The sequence below is a fragment of the Mirounga angustirostris genome, unplaced genomic scaffold, assembly GCF_029215605.1.
Source record: "Mirounga angustirostris isolate CCGP_5_RB_7025 unplaced genomic scaffold, mMirAng1.0.hap1 SCAF_9, whole genome shotgun sequence".
NCBI classification, from domain to species: Eukaryota; Metazoa; Chordata; class Mammalia; order Carnivora; family Phocidae; genus Mirounga; species Mirounga angustirostris.
Genome location: NW_026991717.1, coordinates 69,987,588 through 69,998,442, shown reverse-complemented (window position 1 = coordinate 69,998,442; position 10,855 = coordinate 69,987,588). Strand labels below are relative to the sequence as shown.

The 10,855-nt window shown below is 38.2% G+C and overlaps 1 pseudogene; it reads right to left on the bottom strand.

Annotated features, from left to right (window-relative positions):
• Window positions 1-4,115: 4,115 nt before the first annotated feature.
• On the bottom strand, window positions 4,116-5,063 carry LOC123841760 (glyceraldehyde-3-phosphate dehydrogenase-like; annotated as a pseudogene).
• Window positions 5,064-10,855: the final 5,792 nt, after the last annotated feature.

Here is a 10,855-nt window from a genome sequence, read left to right as displayed (position 1 = left end):
TTCTCTTAACTGCAGTCTCTTATAGTTTGCCTCCCTGTTTTTATCTTATTTTTCCTTCCCTTCCCCTATATTCATCTGTTTTGTTTCTTAAATTCCACATATGAGTAAAATCATATGGTATTTGTCTTTCTCTGACTGAGTTATTTTGCTTAGCATAATACCCTCTAATTCCACCCATGTCATTACAAATGGCAAGATTTCATTCTTTTTGATCACTGAGTAATATTCCATTGTATAGATATATATACCACATCTTAGTGTATGTGCTGCCAAAGTGAGCACTGAATGGAACACCATGAATACAACTAGATAACTATCAATCATCCTAGATAGCCTAGAAATTGACCTGAAGATTGGAAGAACAAACTCCACAACTAAAGGCAGAGAAGGGGCCACATCAAAGAAGGTAGGAAGTGCAAAGATACAGTTTGGGAGATAAACAGATCATTGCCACTGCAGTAGCGAGGGAGCCACAGTCAAAGAGAAGGGGATAAGACAGAATAGCACACAAGAGAGCTATAAGAGAAAATAAATCCCCAATGCAATTAGCTTGGAAAGCTGGAGAACCTGAAAAGGCTTAAAGCTTTGAGTTTTAAAGGTCAGTGGGTGTGGCTAGGATAGAGCCTGGGGAGCACTGCTCCAGGAGAGAAAGCAGGCAAATAAGCCACTGGCCTACAACATGGAAATAGTGATCTGAAGAGTGCCTGGGGCACACAGTGAGAAGGTTACTCATTCATCCAAGAGCACATCCCAAAGAGGCAGCACTCACTGAAAGACTCCTCTGGGAATATAGGAACTGGCAGGTGCCATTTCCCTCCCCTGCCCCTCAGTATAAGCACAGGGTCACCTGCAGGAAACAGCACAGTGCTGAAACTTACTACTTAACTTGCTTACACCAAGCCCTCCCCTACAAAATAACCCACCACACCCTACCCCCCCCCCCATCTGCACACTCCAGTGGAACCATCTGTCTCTCCCGGTCATACTTGCCTCAGTCTCAGCCCAGTGGGCCCTCTCCCCCCGCCCAAATCCTTACCCACACTGCATCTCCCAACTCAGGAGTTTTGCAGAGTCTCACCTCTAGCAGTGTTGGTGAAAGATCTCATTTCACAAGCAGACCAGACAGAGCACACCTAGTTAAAACACGGCACATTCAGGCCAGGGACTGCACACTGCCCAGAGCAGCCAGGACAAAATAGTAAACACAATATACATTGGAGACATTCCCAGAAGCACCAGGCACTGGGGAACAGGGGATACTACACAGCAGGGCACCACAGGATCTCTCTTTCATAATGCCATCATTCTCAAGAACAGGAAACATAGGGGATACTACACAGCAGGGCACCACAGGATCTCTCTTTCATAATGCCATCATTCTCAAGAACAGGAGACATAGCTGATCTTCCTAACCACAGACAGGCACAAAGACTTAGACAAAATGAGAACAGAGAAACCTATCCCAAATGAAAGAACAGGACAAAGCCATGCCAGAGATCTAGGTGAAACAGATATAAATAACACAGCTGAGAGATAATTTAATGATTATAAGGATACTCACTGGCTTGAGAAAAGAGTGGAAGACATGCATGAGACCCTTAACACAGAGATAAGGAATAACATAGAAGAGATAAAGGGCTTAAAAATGAAATGAGAGACATACCTGATGGAATGAACAGCTGGCTGAAAAAAGCAAAGGAATGAATTGGTGACCTACCATATAGAGTAATGGAAAGTAATCAAGCTGAATAAAAGAGAGAAAAAAGGATTGTGTAAAACAATAATTGACTTAGGGAACTCCTTGACTCCATCAAACATAATAACATTCATATTACAGGAGTCCCAGAAGAAGAAGAGAGAGAAAAGGGAGCAGAAAATTTATTTGAAGAAATAATAGCTGAAAACTTCCCTAATGTAAAGAATGAAACAGCTATCCAGATCCAGGAGGCACAGAGAACTCTCATCAAAGTCAACAAAATCAGACTCATACCAAGACATATTATAATTAAAATTGCAAAATTTAGTGATAAGAAAAAATTTTAAAAGCCACAAGACAAAAGAAGTCATTAATTTACAAGGGAAAATCCATAAAAATAGCAGGAGATTTTGCAACAGAAACTTTCCAAGCCAGAGGGAGTGGCATGATATATTCAAAGTGCTGAATTGGAAAACTCTGCAATCCTAAATACTCTTCCTAGCAAGGCTATCATTCAGAATAGAAGAAGACATAAAGAATTTCCCAGCAACCTGTACCTCTGAAACAAATAATACATTATATGTTTAAAAAAAAAAGAAGAAGAAGAAGATAGTACGAAGGGAAAAATGAAGGGAGGGAAGTCGGAGGGGGAGATGAACCATGAGAGACTATGGACTCTGAGAAACAAACTGAGGGTTCTAGAAGGGTGGGGGGTAGGGGGATCAGTTAGCCTGGGATGGGTATTAAAGAGGGCACGTATTGGGCGCCTGGGTGGCTCAGTTGGTTAAGCGACTGCCTTCAGCTCAGGTCATGATCCTGGAGTCCCTGGATCAAGTCCTGCATCGGGCTCCCTGCTCAGCGGGGAGTCTGCTTCTCCCTCTGCCCCTCCCCCCCTCTCATGTGCTCTCTCTCTCCTCTCATCCTCTCTCTCAAATAAAAAAAAAAAAATCTTTAAAGAGGGCACGTATTGAATGGAGCACTGGGTGTTATATGCAAACAATGAATCATGGAACACTACATCATAAACTAATGATGTAATGTATGGTGATTAACATAACATAATAAAATAAAATTTAAAAAAAATAAAATATGAAAAAAAAAGTTTCCCAGCAAAACAAAACTAAAGGAGTTTATGATTACTAAACCAGCGCTGCAAGAAATATTAAAGGGGACTTTGAATGGAAAGGACAGAACAAAAGGGATAATATAGGGTGGGAAACATAAAAGCAGTAAAAATGAATATTTCTGTAAAAAAACAAAGAACTCACAAAAAAAACCATATTAAATATACTAACATATACCTAAAACACAGGAGGGAGAGGAGCAAAGAATGAGTTCAAACTTAAATGACATCAACTTAATATAGACTGCTATATGCAGAAGAGGTTATAGACAAAACTAATGGTAACCATATATCAAAAACCACTAATAAACATGCAAAGAATAAAGAGAAAAAATCCAAATATATCACTAGAGAATAAACAAAACAAGAAAGATAAGAAAGGATCAGAGACAATCTTCTGAACCACAAAACAAGTAACAAAATAGCAATAAGTACATATCTATCAATAATTATTTTTCATGTAAATGGACTAAATGCCCCAATCAGAAGACATAAGGTGACAAAATGGATAAAAAACAAGACCCATCTATATGATGCCTACAACAGACTCATTTTATTTTTTTTTAAGATTTTATTTATTTATTTGTCAGAGAGAGAGAGAGCAGAAGCAGGGGGAGTGGCAGGCAGAGAGAGAAGCAGGTTCCCCGTTGAGCAAGAAGCCCAACGTGGGACTCAGTCCCAGAACCCTGGGATCATGACCTGAGCCAAAGGTAGCCACTTAACCGACTGAGCCACCCAGGGGCTTTCCGTGATGACAAATTTACCACAGACTCATTTTAGACCTAAAAATACCACAGACTGAAAGTGAGAGGATGAAGAAATGTCTATCATGCAAATGTATATCAAAAGAAAGCCAAAGTAGGGGCGTCTGGGTGGCTCAGTCACTTAAGTATCTGCCTTTGTCTCAGGTCATGATGGTGGAGTCCTAGGATTGAGCCCTGCATGGGGCTCCCTGCTCAGCAGGTAGTCTGCTTATCCCTCTCCCTCTGCCCCTCCCCCTCCGCTCACACACTCTCTCTCTTGCTCTCTAATAAATAAAATCTTTACAAAAAAGAAAAGAAAAAAGCCAGAGTAGCAATACTTATTTCAGACAAAACAGACCTTTTTTTTTTTTTTTTGGCTGGGTACAGTATACTTTATCAGTGTACATAACAATGTAGGGCTCTCCAAGCCTCTCCCTTTCTTCAAGGAGTAGAAACCACGGAGGTTGGGAGATTCTCAGTGTACTGGGGATGAGTTAGGGCAAATACTTCCCAGCAGCTGAGGGCCTCTCTTCCTCTAGCTCTAACTCGTGGTTGAGGGCTCTTACTCCTTGGAGGCCATGTGGACCATAATGTCCACCACCCAGTTGCTGTAGCCAAATTCACTGTCATACCAGGAAATGAGCTTGACAAAGTGGTCATTGAGAGCAATGCCAGCCCCAGCATCAAAGGTAGAAGAGTGGATGTCATTTTTAAAGTCACAGGAGACAACCTGGTCCTCAGCATAGTCCAGGATGTCTTTGAGGGGGCCATCCAATGCCTGTTTTACCACCTTCTTGATGTCATTGTATTTGGCAACTTTCTCCAGGAGGCAGGACAGATCCACAACTGACACAATGGGGGTAGGGACATGGAAGGCCATGCCAGTGAGCTTACCATTCAGCTCAGGGATGACCTTGCCTACAGCCTTGGTGGCACTGTAGAAGTGGAAATGGTATTCTGGGCAGCCTCTTGGGCACCATGCCACAGCTTCCCAGAGGGGCTGTCCACAGTCTTCTGGGTGGCAGTGATGGCATGGACTGTGATCATGTGTCCCTCCACAATGCCAAAATTGTCATGAATAACCTTGGCCAGAGGGGCCAAGCAGTTGGTGGTGCATGAGGCACTGCCCATCACAAATATGGGGGCATCAGCAGAAGGGGCAGAGATGATAATCTTCTTGGCCCCACACTTCAAGTGAGCCCCAGGCTGCATGGTGATGAAGACCCCAGTGGACTCTACAACATACTCAGCACCAGCATCACCCCATTTGATGGTGAGATCTCACTTGTGGAAGTTGGAAATGGGCTTTCCATGATGACAAATTTCCTTTCCTGAGCCTTGACTGTGCAATGGAATTTGCCATGAATGGAATCATACTGAAACATGTAGACCATGTAGTTGAGGTCATGATTGTGACAATATCCATTTTGCCAGAGTTAAAAGCAGCCGTAGTGACCAGGCGCCCAATATGGCCAAACCCGTTTACTCTGACCTTCACCATCTTGTCTCGAGGACATGGCTGGCACTGCACCAGAAGATGTGGCTGTCTGCTGAGCAGGGAGGAGCAGCGAGCCAAGATAAAATAGACTTTAAAGTAAAGACTATAACAAGAGACAAAGAAGGACACTATATAATAATAAAGGGGACATTCCAATGGGAAGATATAACAATAACAATTGTAAATATTTGTACACCCAACATAGGAGCACCCAAATATAGAAAACAATAACAAACATAAAGGAACTAATCAATAATAATACAATATTAGGGGCACCTGGGTGGCTCAGTTGGTTAAGCGACTGCCTTCGGCTCAGGTCATGACCCTGGAGTCCTGGGATCGAGTCCCACATCAGGCTCCCAGCTCAGCGGGGAGCCTGCTTCTCCTGCTTCTCCCTCTGACCTTCTCCCCTCTCATGCTGTTTCTTTCTCTCTCGCTAATACATAAATAAAATCTTAAAAAATAATAATAATAATACAATAATAGTACTGACTTTAACACCCCACTTACATCAAAGGACAGATCATCAAAACCGATAATTGGGTGCTTGGGTGTCTCAGTCGGTTGAGTGTCTATCTTCAGCTCAGGTCACAATCCTGGGGTCCTGGGATTAGGCCCCACATAGGGCTCCCTGCTCATCAGGGAGTCTGCTTCTCCCTCCTCCTCTGCTCCCCCTACTTGTGCTCTCTCATGCACTCTCTATCTCAAATAAATAAATAAAATGTTTAAAAAATAAATTAAAATAAACAGGTAATGAATAAAGAAACAATGGCTTTTAATCACACACTGGACCAGATGGACTTACAGAACATTCCATCCTAAAACAGCAGCATACACATTCTTTTCAAGTGTACATGACACATTCTCCAGAATAGATCATATATTAAGTCACAAAATAAGCCTCAACAAATTCAAGAAGATCAAAGTCATATCATGCAGCTTTTCTGACCACAATGCTATGAAACTAGAAGTCAACCACAACAAAAAATGTGGAAAGACCACAAATACATGGAGGTTAAGTAAACAACAAATGGGTCAACCAGGAAATCAAAAAGGAAATTTAAAAAGGCACATGGAAACAAATAAAAATAAAAACACAACAATGCAAAATGTCTGGGAAGCAGCAAAAACAGTCCTAAGAGGGAAGTTTATAGCAATACATACCTATCTCAAGAAACAAGAAAAATCTCAAATAAACAAGCTAATTTTACATTTAAAGGAGCTAGAAGCAGAACAACAAAACCTAAAACCAGCAGAAGAAAGGAAATAATAAAGATTAAAGCAGAATTAAATGATATTGAAACTAAAAAAAAAACAACAACAACAACAAATCAATGAAAACCAGGAGCTGGTTCTTTGAAAAACTTCAAAAACATTGATAAAACTCCAGCCAGATTTATCAAAAAGCAAAGAGACTCCCTGCTTGGCAGGGAGTCTGCTTTTCCCTCTCCCTCTGTGTGCTCTCTCTCTCTCTCTCTCTCTCAAATAAATAAATAAATATTTAGAAAAAAAAGAGAAGGGACTCAAATAAATAAAATAACAAATGAGAGAAGAGAAATGACACTACCACAGAAATACAAAAAATTATAAGAGAATATTAAGAAAAACTGTATGTCAACAAACTGGACAACCTAAAAAAATGGATAAATTCCTAGAAACATATAACCTCCCAAAACTGAAACAGGAAGAAATAGAAAATTTGAATAGATTGATATCCAGCAAAGACATTGAATCAGTAAACAAAAAAAAAATCTCAACAAACAAAAGTCCAGGACCAGGTGGCTTCATAGGTGAATTCTACCAAACATTTAAAGAAGAGTTAATACCTATTCTTCTCAAAATATTCCAAAAAACAGAAAGAAAGGACAACTTCCAAAGTCATTCTATGAGGCCAGCTTACTCTCATACCAAAACCAGATAAAGACACCACTAAAAAAAAGAGAACTGCAGGCCAATACTTCTGATGAAATAGATACAAAAATCCTCAACAAGATACTAGCAAACTAAATCCAACAATACATTTTAAAAAATCATTCACCATAATGAAGTGGGATTTATTCCTGTGTTTCAGGGGTGGTTCAATATTCGCAAATCAATCAACATGATACATCACATCAATAAGAGAAAGGACAAGAACCATATGATCATTTCAATGGATGCAGAAAAAGTATTTGACAAAGTACACCATCCATTCATGATAAAAAACCCTCCACAAAGTAGGTTTAGAAGGAACATACCTCAACATAATAAGGCCATATATGAAAAACCCACAACTAACATCATCCTTAATGGGAAAAACTAAGAGCTTTTCCCCTAAGGTCAAGAACAAAACCAGGATATCCACTCACCACTTTTATTCAACATAGTACTGAAAGTCCTAGCCACAGCAATCAGACAATAAGAAGTAATAAAAGGCATCAAATTAGTAAGGAAGAAGTAAAATTTTCATTATTTGCAGATGACATGGTACTATATAGAAAACCTGAAAGATTCCACCAAAAAAGCTGCTATAACTGATAAATGAATTCACTAATGTCATAGGATATAAAATCAACATACAAAAATCTGTTGCACTTTCATATACCTATTATGATGCAGCAGAAAGAGAAATTAAGAAAATAATCCCATTGGACCAAAAATAAGATACCTAGGAATAATCCTAACCAAAGAGGTGAAAGACCTTACTCAGAATATAAAATACTGATAAGGATATTTAAGACAACATAAAGAAATGGAAAGACATTCCATGCTCATAGATTAGAAGAACAAATACTGTTAAAATGTCTATACTACCCAAATCAATCTATGCATTTAATATAATCCCAATCAAAATACCACCAGCATTTTTCACAGATCTAGAACAATCCTAAAATTTGTATGAAACCACACACAAAGACTCCGAATAGCCAAAGCAATCTTGAAAAAGAAAAGCAAAGATGAAGGCATCACAATTCTGGACTTCAAGTTATATTACAAAGCTGCAGTCATCTGGGGCGCCTGGGTGGCTCAGTCGTTAAGCATCTGCCTTTGGTTCAGGTCATGGTCCCAGGGTCCTGGGATCCAGCCCCGCATCGGGCTCCCTGCTCAGCGGGAGGCCTGCTTCTCCCTCTCCCACTCCCCCTCCTTGTGTTCCCTCTCTCACTGTGTCTCTCTCTGTCAAATAAATAAATAAAATCTTTAAAAAAAAAAAAAAAACAACAACAAAGCTGCAGTCATCAAAACAGCATGGTACTGGCACAAAAATAGACATGTAGATCAATAGAACAGAACAGAAAACCCAGAAATGAACCCACAACTTTATGGTCAATTAATCTTCAGCAAAGTAGGAAAGAATATCCTATGAGAAAGTCTCTTCTACAAATGGGTTTGGAGAAAAACCTGACAGCTATATGCTAATGAATGAAACTGGACCACTTTCTTACATCACACACAAAATAAATTCAAAATGGATGAAATATCTAAATGTGAGACCAGAAACCATAAAAATCCTAGAAGAGAACATGGACAGTAACTTCTTTGACATCAGCCATAGCAACTTCTTTCTAGATATGTCTCCTGAGACAAGAGAAACAAAAGCAAAATTAAACTATTGGGATGTCCTCAAGATAAAAAGCTTCTGCACAGTGAAGGAAACAATCAAGAAATCTAAAGGCAACCAACAGAATGGGAGAAGATACCTGCAAATGATACATCTGACAAAGCGTTAGTATCTAAAATCTATAAAGAACTTATCAAACAACACTCAAAAATCAAATAATCCAGTTAAAAAATGTAAAGATATTAACAGACATTTGTCCAAAGAAGACATACAGATGGCCAACAGACACAGGAAAAGACGTTTAGTATCACTAAATTTTAGGGAAGTGCAAATCAAAACCACAATGAATTACCACCTCACACTGTTAGAATGGCTATTATCAAAAGGACAAGAAGCAAGTGTTGGAGAGAATGTGGAGAAAAGGGAACACTTCTGCCCTGTTGGTGGGAATGTAAATTAGTATAGCCACTCTGGAAAAGGGTAGAGATTCCTCAGAAAATTAAGAATAGATCTACCATATGATCCGGCGATACTACTTCTGTGTATTTATTCAAAGAATACAAAAAAATTAATTTGAAAAGATATATGTACTACTATGTTTATTGCAGTACTATTTACAACAGACAACATATGGAAGCAACCTAAGTATCCATCAATAGGTAAATGGATAAAGAGGATGTGGTATATATAAACAATAGAAAACTACTCAGCCACAAAGAAAAATGAAATCTTGTCATTTGCAACAACATAAATGGACTTCAAGGCTATTATGCTAAGTGAAATAAGTCAGACAGAGACAAATAGTGCATGATTTTACTGATATGTGGAATCTAAAAAAAAAAAAAAGCCTAAAACAAACAAAATAATACAAAACCAAAATCACAGATACAGAGAACAGATTGGTAGTCACCAAAGGGGAAGTATGTTGGGGGATGGGTGAAATGGGTGAAGTGGGTCAATTGTACAGTGATGAACAGTAACTAGACTTTTGGTGGTAATCATTTTGCCATGTATACAGATGTCAAATTATAACGTTTACACCTGAAACATATATAATGTTATATACAAATTTCACTTCAATTAAAAAAAGGGAACTGGAAAACCTCTAAAATGCTGATAAAATTTTTTTAAGAAAACAAACTACCAAGAGACAATGAAAGAGAGGAAACTATTATAAGTCATAGATACTTCATAATAAGAGAATATTAGGAACAACTTCTTCCAATAAATTTGATAATACAGATTAATATACAAATTTCTTTGAAGACACAAGCTACCAAAAATTGAATTTATAGTTGAAAGCCTTTACACAGAGAAAACTGCAAGCCAAAATGACTCCTATGGTGAATTTTACCAAACATTTATGAAAGAAACAATACCAATTCTACAGAACTCTTGTAATAAATTTAATACAAGGAAATAGATTCTATAAGGCCAGCATTATCCTGATACTAAGCCAGAAAAAGCATTGTTTCAAAATCCAACATCCATTCCTGATTTTAAAAACTTTCAGCCAGCTAAATAGAAAGGAATTTCCTCAGTCTGATAAAAAGCTTCTACTAAAAACCTACAGCAAAAATAAAATAAAATAAAATAAAAAATAATAAAAAAAAAAACCTACAGCTAGCATCATACTTAATGGTGAAAAACTGAATGCTTTTCTCATAAGAATAAAAACAAGTCAAGGACGTCCACCCGAACCACTTGTATTCAGCACTACACTATTTGATCTAGCAAGTACAATAAGGCAACAAAAATGATCCATACTAGAATATGAGAAGAAAAACATCTTTATGCCCTGAAAACATGATCATCTATGAAGCAAATCCTACTTACTCTATAAAAAACAAGTAGAAAGATTTTGCAAGTTTTCAAAATACAATGCCAATAAACAAAACATCTATTTCTATATATTAGCAATAAACGATTGTAAATTAAACAAAAAATACCATTTAGAATAGCACCAAAAATTAAAATAGTTAGGAATAAATCTCAAGAAAGATATGTAAGACCTGTTCACCAGAAACTATATAACACTGCTGAAAGAAATTAAATGGGGTCTACATAGGTAGAAATATATCTTCCTGTTCTCATGGCTCACTTTTCACAAGAAATAAATACATTCATCAAGTAAGAATTATGTTACAGCTGTGACAACACTCAAATCAATATTTGATGTCTCAAGTTTTCTGAATCCAAAATATCAAAGACAGAAACAAAAGGCTACACCATGATTAGTGAGAAGGCCTTATATTAC